General features: G+C 40.4%; 1 non-coding gene across 1 annotated transcript; it reads right to left on the minus strand.

Annotated features, from left to right (window-relative positions):
- Positions 1 to 1,515: 1,515 nt before the first annotated feature.
- TRNAE-UUC (transfer RNA glutamic acid (anticodon UUC)) lies at positions 1,516 to 1,588 on the minus strand. Its single transcript has one exon. It is a non-coding gene; the product is annotated as a tRNA-Glu (tRNA).
- Positions 1,589 to 11,043: the final 9,455 nt, after the last annotated feature.

The following is an 11,043-nucleotide window of genomic DNA, read 5'->3' on the forward strand; positions in this document are numbered from 1 at the left end:
ACAGTGTGCGGGGTCATAAAGAGTCGGACAAGACTGAGCAACTCACACTTTCGCTTTTGTACTTTTGTTTTTCAGTAGGTGGTGCTATCGCACAAGTTTTTGGTATTTCTACCTGAGTTGTCTGTGGTTGTACTTGAGGGTTCATCCTGTACTTTTCACCCTCCACTGCCTCTGCCAGAGTTCTTGCCCTTTGCCCTACTTTTGCTGCTTGTACCTCTGGGCTTGCTCTGCTTTGCTGTAGCCAGTGCTGGTACTGTTGTTGGTGTTGCTTCCTGGGGCACCTAGATGGGGGGCGCTTTGCTGCCTCAGGAATAGCCGAGGTCATGGGCCCTGCTACTGCAGGAGGGAGGGGCAGAGATTGAGCCTAACGGCGCCTGCACTGTATCCAGGTTTGTCAGGTTCATGGGCACCACCTCTTGGGTATAGGGGCTGGAGTCACATGTGTATTTGCTGCTAGAGGAATGGAGTCAGAGGCCCCCCTGCCACTCCTGCCCCGTTCTCAGCAGTGGAGGGTGCCTCTGCAGCCAGGAGACTGGGGTTGTCTCCTGCCTCCTGGGTTCTCTGGTGCCACAAGGTTTTCTGGGATCATTGTGTTGGGGAGGGGTGCCATCCTAGGCATTACCTCTGCTGTTCTCGCTTTCTGATTCCTCTGTGTTTCCAATCCACCGATCTTCAGATGTAGACATCTGTGGAACTCGCCAGTGTTCTTGGGCAGAGGAATCTTTATCATGTTACAGATGTTTGACTGGGTATAGATTGAAGGGGAGAGAGAAAAGGAATGGAGTGTTATACCATCACCTCCTCCCCCCCTTTTTTTTTTGGTTAGTATTACCATGGTATATGGGCTTCCCAGATGCACTAGTGGTAAAGAATCCTCCTTGCCAATGTAGCAGATGCAGGAGATGCAGGTTCAACCCCTGGCTTGGGAAGATCCTCTTAAGTAGGAAATGGCAACTCTCTCCAGTATTGTGTGGGGAAGTCCATGGGCAGAGGATCCTGGCAGGCTACAGTCCATGGGGCTTCAAACAGTTGGACAGGACTGAGCACACACACACAGCTATGGTATATGTGTGTGTGTGTGTGTGTGTGTGTATATGTATGTGTGTATATATATATATATATAATCACTGCTTTTAGACTATCGGGGCTTCCCTCATGGCTCAGATGGTAAAGAATCTGCCTGTAATGCAGGAGGCCCAGGTTTGATACTTTGCTTGGGAAGTTCCCCTGGAGAAGGGAATGGGTATCCACTCTAGTATTCTTGCCTGGCAAATCCCATGGACAGAGGAACCTGGTGGGCTATAGTCTATGGGGTTGCAGAGTTGGACATGACTGAATGACTAACACTAATAGTTTTCTTTCTTGCCTTTTCTCCATTTTCCCTGCCTTCTTTTGTAATAAGTATTAGTATTTATTTACTTACCTACTTACTTATTTTTATACATCTTACATTTATTTTTATTTTTAAATTACTTGATTATTTTTTGACATGCCACATGGCTTGCAGGATTTTGGTTCCCTGACCAGGGATTGAACCTAGGCCCATGGTAGTGAAAGTTCCAAGTCCTAACCACTGGACTACCAGGGAATTTCCTTGGTAGTATTTATGACTCCCTCTTGTTGCCTTTGTTGACCTATTCAGTTCAGTTCAGTCGCTCAGTTGTGTCCGACTCTTTGCAACCCCATGAACCACAGCATGCCAGGCCTCCCTGTGCATTGGACAAACTCATGTTCGTTGAGTCGGTGATGCCTTCCAATCTTCTTATCCTTTGTCGTCCCCTTTTCCTCCTGCCATCAATCTTTCCCAGCATCAGGGTCTTTTCAAATGAGTCAACTCTTAGGATGGACTGGTTGGATCTCCTTGAGGTCCAAGGGACTCTCAAGAGTTTTCTCCAACACCACAGTTCAAAACCATCAATTCTTCGGTGCTCAGCCTTCTTCACAGTCCAACTCTCGCATCCATACATGACCACTGGAAAAACCATAGCCTTGACTAGACGAACCTTTGTTGGCAAAGTAATGTCTCTGCTTTTGAATATGCTATCTAGGTTGGTCATAACTTTCCTTCCAAGGAGTAAGCGTCTTTTAATTTCATGGCTGCAGTCACCATCTGCAGTGATTTTGGAGCCCCAAAAAATAAAGTCTGACACTGTTTCCACTGTTTCTCCATCTATTTCCCATGAAGTGATGGGACCGGATGCCATGATCTTAGTTTTCTGAATGTTGAGCTTTAAGCCAGCTTTTTCACTCTCTGCTTTCACTTTCATCAAGAGGCTCTTTAGTTCTTCTTCACTTTTTGCCATAAGGGTGGTGTCATCTGCATATCTGAGGTTATTGATATTTCTCCCGGCAGTCTTGATTCTAGCTTGTGCTTCTTCCAGCCCAGCGTTTCTCATGATGTACTCTGCATATAAGTTAAATAAACAAGGTGACAATATACAGCCCTGATGTACTCCTTTTCCTATTTGGAACTAGTCTGTTGTTCCATGTCCAGTTCTAACTCTTGCTTCCTGACCTGCATACAGGTTTCTCAAGAGGCAGATCAGGTGGTCTGGTATTCCCATCTCTTTCAGAATTTTCCACAGTTTATTGTGAGTTAAGACAAGGCTGTGATCCATGTGATAAGATTGGCCTGTTGTCTGTGTGTTGACATATTAGCTATAATTTTTTACTTTGTTATTTTAGTGGTTGCTTTAGGTCTCATGGCATCCATATTTGACTCATCACAGTTGCCCAAAAGTGATATGTCACTTCACAAGTAATATAGGACACTTACAATAGTATACTTCCATTTTTGACTCCTAGCCTTTGTGATATTTTTGTCTTAAAGTATGTTATAAACATTGTATACGTGTGTGTGTTACTCACTCACACATTGTATATGTGTGTGTGTGTGTCCAGCTCTTGGTGACCCCATGGACTGTAGCCCGCCAGGTTCCTCTGTCCATGGAATTCTCCAGGCAAGAATACTGGAGTGGGTTGCCATTCCATTCTCCAGGGCATCTTCCCAACCCAGGGATCAGACCCAGGTTCCTGCAGGCAAGATTCTTTATGGTCTGTGCCACCATGTGTAGGAAGCCCATACACATCATAGTGTGTCTTTATTAGTTTTGTTCAGGCAATTAGTGTTTTATTTAAATAATAGAGATTACATATTTATCCAGATAACTACCATTTCTTATATTTGTCATTTGTTTGTTTAAATTTATATTTCCAACTGGTATTATTTCTGCCTGATGGATTTTCTTTAACATTTCTTGCAGTGCAGATAGGCTGGTGATTTCTTTCAACTATTGTATGAAAAAGTCTTCATTTAGCTTTCATTTCTTATTGAATTGACTTTTAAAAAGCTGTTAAGATTCACAACAAAATTGAGAGGAAAGCAATGAGATTGCCCATGTTCCCCCTGCCTCCATATATGTGTAACCTCCTCTCCTTGTTATTAACATCTCCCACCAGAGTGGTACATGTTTTAAAATTGAATTACATTGACACATCCTTATCATCCAGAATCCACAGTTTATATTAGGATTTGCTCTGGTGTTGCAAATTCTATAGGTTTATTTAATTTTTTAAATTAACTTTTAATGGTGGATAGTTGCTTTACAATGTTGTGTTAGTTTCTGCTACACAGCAAAATGAATCAGCCATACGTGTACATATGTCCCCTCCCTTTAGGGTTCCCTTCCCATTCAGGTCTCCAGAGTGCATTAAGTAGAGTTCCCTATGCTATACAATATGTCCTCATTAATTGTCTATTTTGCACACAGTATCAGTCGAGTATATGTGGCAGTCTGAATCTCCCAATTCTTCCCATCTGCCCTCTCCTTTTCTTTTGATATCCATATATTCTCTAAGTATGTGTCCCTACAAATTTTATGGGTTTAAATGTATAATGGCATATATCCACCATTACAGTATTCCTAAAAATTGTTTCACCACCTTAAAAACCTTCTGTCTCTCTTGCATATTCAGCCTTCTGTCCCCTAACCATTGGCAACCTCCACAACCAGGTTTTTTAAAAACAATCTCCATAGTTTTGCCTTTTCCAGAATGTCATGTGGTTGGAATCATACAGTATATAGTTTTTGTAGACTGGCTTCTTTCGCCAAGTAATATGGATTTAATAAGGTTCCCCATGTCTTTCCACTGCTTGGTGCCTCATTTCTTTTTAGCAGAGTAATAGTCTGTGGTCTGGATGTACGATAGTTTATCTGTTCATCTGTTGAAAGACATATTGGTTGCTTCCAAGTTTTGAATAAAGCAACCATAAACATTTGTATGCAGCTTTTTTGTGAGGACATACATTTTCAACTCCTTTTGAGTATGACAGTCTTCATACCATTATAGGAGACTCTCCATCTTTCACCTTTGATCCACTTTTTCCCAGTCCTTGCCTGCTCCCTTGCTACTTGGGCCCTTGACTATTCTACTCTCTCTTATCCAATGTTGATATTTATTAAATGCTATTTAATACCATTTTAGGGTTGATTCATCTTCTCTTTAAATTAAAGACTGAAAGTTTTGAACTGTAAGATGCATACATACTTTTCTAAAAACTTATAATTTCTTAATTACAGTTAGCCAGTTTTTTTGTCTTTTGTTGTAATCTTTTAGTTTCACTCTGGCATTTTCACTGCTCATCAGCACACTGGAAGCAAGGAATAATTTTGCTTAAATATATCTTTTTCTTCTTTGAGAAGTGCTACTAGGACTATGCATTTATTGTTTTAGTGTTTTTAAAATATCATAAACTGTATTTGATTATATTTGCCTAATAAAGATCTCTTGTTCTAAAAAATGAGGTAAGTGTATTGAGTATCAGACATTTTTAAGTTGGACCAAATTTACATTATTGAACTGAACTTTTTAAACATGAGAAATTTTAAATCTGAGTTATATGGATTTAGTTACTACAGCTAATGTGATTATTTGGTAGGCTAATTTTATTAATCATTCTAAATATATGAGGATAATGAAAGTGTGATTCAGGAAGTTTTGACAGTATAGTGTAGGAGTACAGGAGAAATTCTTAAGGCTGACCTGATGGCAATGTCCAGTTGGATAGAACAGTTGTTGAAAATGCTGCTTTGCATAGAACTGTAGTCATGCCACATGAGGTTGATAGTCATATTATTTTCCACATATTAATAGTAAGTCTGGTTGTCTGAAATGTACTATGCAAAATCCAAAATTTTATCACCTCTCATCTCTGGTCAAGATTGATTATGAGTGATTCTTTTATTCTTTTCCCACTGCTTTGCTGAATTTATATACAATATATGTGTAGCTTATGTGTTGTTTTCTGAAAAATTAATTAAAAGCCCTTTGGCATACCAGAAAATATATTCTTAATTTGTAATTGATATGTTAGTGTACCCTAGCTTCAAAGGAAAGTGAAAGGAAAAGTGAAGTCGCTCTGTCATGTCTGACTCTTTTGTGACCCCATGGACTGTAGCCTACCAGGTTCCTCTATCCATGGGATTTTCCAGGCAAGAGTACTGGAATGGGTTGCCATTTCCTTCTCCAGGGGATCTTCCTGACCCAGGGATTGAACCTGGGTCTCCCACATTGCAGGCAGATGCTTTAGCATCTGAGCCACCAGTTAGGAAGCTCCTAACTTCAAAGACTTTTGCTTTAAAGGATTTAAATGCAGCCATTTCCTTAACCAAATAATTATTATTTGGGTAAGTTTAGCATTGGGTTAGAAGAGAGGATTAAAAAGGAAATGGTGGTATGATTTACTTTGGGAATTACTGACAGTAACAATTTTGTCTTTCCCCTTCCTAGTAGTTAATGTTTTGGGCACTTCAGATTGCTATAGCTTTAAAGAGAATTAGTTCCTACAGGGCCTAAATGTCAAGGTCTTGGTGACAGAAGTTTATTTTGCTATAAGCAAGATAAGTAAGTATCTCAGCATTCCAGATCCTATAGAATTCCTATAGCCATTGCAAAAAGCTGATTATATTGACATCTGGTTACTTGGCAATTACAGCCTGTGCAAGAGAAGTTGCTGTATAAGGTGATCAGTATTTGTTTCTCATTCTTTCTAAATACCAGGAATATCAGGGCTGATTCAGAGTTGCTATCAAATTCTCCAGAGTCCTGACATATGACCCTGGTCAATAATTTCAAGCTAGCATATTCAATGTACATCCAAAAACAGTCAAGTTTTTCTGTAGGGTTCTTGGAACTGGAAAAGAGGCTCAGCGGTGAAGGATGGGGGGAAGCTAACCACAACCAATTGCTAAATCTGAAGGTTAAGATTGCTTTAAATATTATTGTTGTTGTTCAGTAACTCAGTTGTGTCCGATACTTTCCATGACTCCATGGACTGCAGCACTCCAGGCTTCCCTGTCATTCACCATCTCCCAGAGCTTTCTCAAACTCATGTCCATTGAGCCAGTGATGCCATACAACCATCTCATCCTCTGTCATCCCCTTCTCCTCCTACCTTCAATCTTTCCCAGCATCAGGGTCTTTTCTAATGAGTCAGCTCTTTGTATCAGGTGTCCAAAGTATTGGAGCGTTAGCTCCAGCATCAGTCCTTCTAATAAATATTCAGGACTGATCTCCTTTAGGATGGATGGGTTGGATCTTCTTGCAGTCCAAGGGACTCTCAAGAGCCTTCTCCAACACCACAGTTCAAAAGCATCAGTTCTTTGGTGTTCAGTCTCCTTTATGGTCCAACTCTCACATCCATACATGACTACTGGAAAAACCATAGCGTTTGACCACATGGACCTTTCCTGGAAAAGTGATGTCTCTGGTTTTTAGTATGCTGTCTAGGTTGGTCTGGAGAAAGAAATGGCAACCCACTCCAGGATTCTTGCCTGGAGAATCCATGGACAGGGAAGCCTGGCAGGCTACAGTCCATGGGGTCACAAAGAGTCACACATGACTGAGTGACTAATACTACTAGGTTAGTCATAGCTTTTCTTCCAAGGAGCAAGCGTCTTTTAACTGCATGGCTGTAGTCACCATCTGCAGTGATTTCGGAGCCCAATAAATAAAGTCTGTCACCATTTCCATTGTTTCCCCATCTATTTGACATAAAGTGATGGGACTGGATGCCATGATCTTAGTTTTTTGAAAGTTGAGTTTTAGCCAACTTTTTCACTCTCTTCTTCAACTTTCATCATGAGGCTTTTTAGTTCCTCTCTGCTTTCTGCTATAAGGGTGGCATCATTTGCATATCGGAGGTTATTGATATTGATATTTGTCCCAGAAATCTTGATTCCAACTTGTGCTTCATCCAGCCAGCATTGCCCATGATGTACTCTGCATAGAAGTTAAATAAGCAGGATGACAATATACAGCCTTGACATACTCCTTTCCCAATTTCTGTTGTTCCACATCCAGTTCTAACTGTTGCACCTTGACCTGTATTGAGGTTTCTCAGGAGGCAGGTAAGGTGGTCTGGTATTCCCATCTCTTAAAGAATTTTCCACAGTTTGTTGTGATCCACACAGTCAAAGGCTTTGGCATAGTCAATAAAGCAGAAGTAGATGTTTTTCTGGAACTCTCTTGCTTTATCTATGATCCAGCAGATGTTGGCAATTTGATCTCTGATTCCTCTGCCTTTTTAAATCCAGCTTGAGTATCTGGAATGTCTCAGTTCATGTACTGTTGAAACCTGGCTTGGAGAATTTTGAGCATTACTTTGTTAGTGTGTGAGATGAGTACAATTGAGCGGTAGTTTGAGCATTCTTTGGCATTGCCTTTCTTTCAGATTGGAATGAAAACTGACCTTTTGTAGTCCTGTGGTCACTGCTGAGTTTTCCAGATTTGGTGGCATATTGAGTGCAGCACTTCAACAGCATCATCTTTTAGGATTTGAAATAGCTCAGCTGGAATTCTGTCACCTTCACTAGCTTTGTTCATAGTGATGCTCCTTAAGGCCCACTTGACTTTGCACTCTAGGATGTCAGGCTCTAGGTGAGTGATCACACCATCATGATTATCTTGGTCATTAAGGTCTTTTTGTGTTGTTGTTCTGTGTATTCTTGCCACCTCTTCTTAACATCTTCTGCTTCTGTTAAGTCCATACTGTTTCTATCCTTTATTGTGCCCATTTTTGCATGAAATATTCCCTTGGTATCTCTAATTTTCTTGAAGAGATCTCTAGTCTTTCCCATTCTATTGTTTTCCTCTATTTCTTTGCACTGATCACTGAGGAAGGCTTTCTTATCTCTCCTTGCTATTTTGTGGAACTCTGCATTCAGATGGGTATATCTTTCCTTTCCTTCTTTGCCTTTCTCATCTCTTCTTTGCTCAGCTATTTTTAAGACTTCCTCAGACAGCCATTTTGCTTTTTTACATTTCTTTTTCTTGTGGATGCTTTTGATCACTGCCTCCTGTACAGTATCATGAACCTCCATTTATAGTTCTTCAGGTACTCTGTCTATTAGATCTAATCCCTGGAATCTATGTCACTTCCACTATATAATAGTAAGGGATTTGATTTAGGTCATACCTGAATGGCCTAGTGGTTTTCCTTACTTCATTCAATTTAAGTCTGAATTTGTCAATAAAGAGTTCATGATCTGAGCCACAGTCAGTTACCGGTCTTGTTTTTGCTGACTGTATAGAGCTTCTCCATCTTTGGCTGCAAGAATATAATCAGTCTGATTTTGGTATTGACCGTCTGGTGATGTCCATGTGTAGAGTCTTCTCTTGTGTTGTTGGAAGACGGTGTTTGCTATGACCAGTGCGTTCTCTTGGCAAAACTCTGTTAGCCTTTGACCTGTTTTATTTTGTACTCCAAGGTCAAAAATGTCTGTTACTTCAGGTATCTCTTGACTTCCTATTTTTGTATTCCAGTCCCCTATGGCGAAAAGAGGAGGTGTTTTTTTTTTTTTTTTTTTGGTTCTAGAAGGTCTTGTAGATCTTCATAGAACTGTTTCACTTCAGCTTCTCTGGCATTAGTGGTTGGGGCATAGACTTGTATTACTGTGATATGAATGGCTTGCCTTGGAAATAACAGATAATTCTGTAGTTTTTGAGATTGTACCCAAATACTGCATTTTGGACCCTTGTGTTGACTACGAGGTCTACTCCATTTCTTCTAAGGGATTCTTGCCCACAAGAGCAGATACAGTGGTCATCTGAATTAAATTCACCCATTCTGGTCCATTTTAGTTCACTGATTCCTAAAATGATGTTCACTCTTGCCGTCTCCTGTTTTTGTAAGAAGGAAAATTGCTTATTAATCTTATTCTATGATCTTTGGGCCAAAGAAAAATAGAAGAAGAAGAGTGAGAGAGTGAGAGTGAAGTCACTCAGTTGTGTCTGACTCTTTGCGACCCCATGGACTGTAGCCTACCAGGCTCCTCCCTCCATGGGATTCTCCAGGCAAGAGTACTGGAGTGGGTTGCCATTTCCTTCTCCAGGGGATCTTCCCGACCCAGGGATCGAACTCGGGTCTCCCATATTCCAGGCAGACGCTTTAACCTCTGAGCCACCAGAAGAAGGAGAGCCCTAGGTAAATATGCTCAAAGGTGTATTTCTTTTGTTTTGTCTATAAACATTCGGAGTGATTAATTGGGGTTTTCCCATGATATCTTCAGAGAAGGCAATGGCACCCACTCCAGTACTCTTGCCTGGAAAATACCATGGACAGAGGAGCCTGGTGGGCTGCAGTCCATGGGGTCGCTAAGAGTCGGACACAACTGAGTGACTTCACTTTCACTTTTCACTTTCATGCATTGGAGAAGGAAATGGCAATCCACTCCAGTGTTCTTGCCTGGAGAATCCCAGGGACGGGGGAGCCTGGTAGGCTGCCGTCTCTGGGGTCACACAGAGTCAGACATGACTGAAGTGACTTAGCAGCAGCAGCAGCAGCAGCATATCTTACAAAGGTAGAAAAGTAAAGGAGGGCTGATTGTTTATAAGCTTGAAGTATCTCATGGTATGAAAATTTCCTTGGGCAATTTTTGACAGCAGTGAGATGAATGGTTCATGATGTATACTAATTATAATTTATAATTATGCCTTTGAATGCTGTCATAGAAATGATCTCATGTATTGGGAAGTCACAATAAATGTGTTGATGTAAATGAAAGACAGTTGAGTAGATTAATATTGTTTTAGGAATGAAAACTAAGGTCAGTAAATAAAACTTACAGAAATAATAGATGGAAGAATTTGCCAGAAAATGAAGTTATTTTAAAGAATGGGATTGGCTCTCTCTCTAGGTAATGAATTCCTCAATTGCTTTGTATGATCAGTATTGGTATAGGTAGCCTTTGATATTGTTCTCATTTATTGACTATTTGTTATATGTCTACATTGTAGTGTAAATTCAAAGGCTTTCTAGGACAGGTAAACCCAGGTTGGTACAGTGAAGAGTGGTGTCTATGGCAAATTGGAGAATGCCCTCTCTGTTTAAAGTTGTTTAAATTCAAATAAAAAATAAAAATCCATTGTACTGGCTAAATAGAAGATCTAACTAGCCACTGCATCTACTATGGTAGGCCTGTTCCCATACAGGATTTTTATTTTATGATTAAACTCAGCACTACATTATTCTGGTTTTACAAATAAAGGACCTGAATTTGGATAATTGGGCTATGGTCAAATGGCTGTTCAGTGGAAGAGCTAGAATCATTGCATCATGATTCATTCATTTTATCTTCCTCATAACACAGACCTTAAGAAGTTAAATCACTTACATAAGATTCCCAGCTATTTTCTGAAAAAGTCCGAACTTGTACATGGGCCATTTTATTCCTAGTCAGTTTGGATTCTTTCACTGACGTATGTTGATGGCAGTGCTGTTTGTTAGATGATGCCACAGTGGGGCCCCTGGGGAAGGTTATCTGTATATAATTTCAGGCTTGGCATCATAAGGAAGATGAGAGAGGGTGGCTCAGACAGAGTCAGATCTTTATTTAACAAAATAGTTGACCATAGCTAAGGTATGGTGAGTACAGTGGAGTGAATAGTATCCTCCCCAAATTCAGGTCCACCTAGGACTTCAAGATGGCTTTGGAAATAATCAGTAAAGGACCTAGAAATTGCAGGTAAAATTAGTTAAGGATC

The sequence above is a fragment of the Bos indicus genome, chromosome 7 (genome assembly GCF_029378745.1).
Source record: "Bos indicus isolate NIAB-ARS_2022 breed Sahiwal x Tharparkar chromosome 7, NIAB-ARS_B.indTharparkar_mat_pri_1.0, whole genome shotgun sequence".
In the NCBI taxonomy this organism is placed as follows: Eukaryota; Metazoa; Chordata; class Mammalia; order Artiodactyla; family Bovidae; genus Bos; species Bos indicus.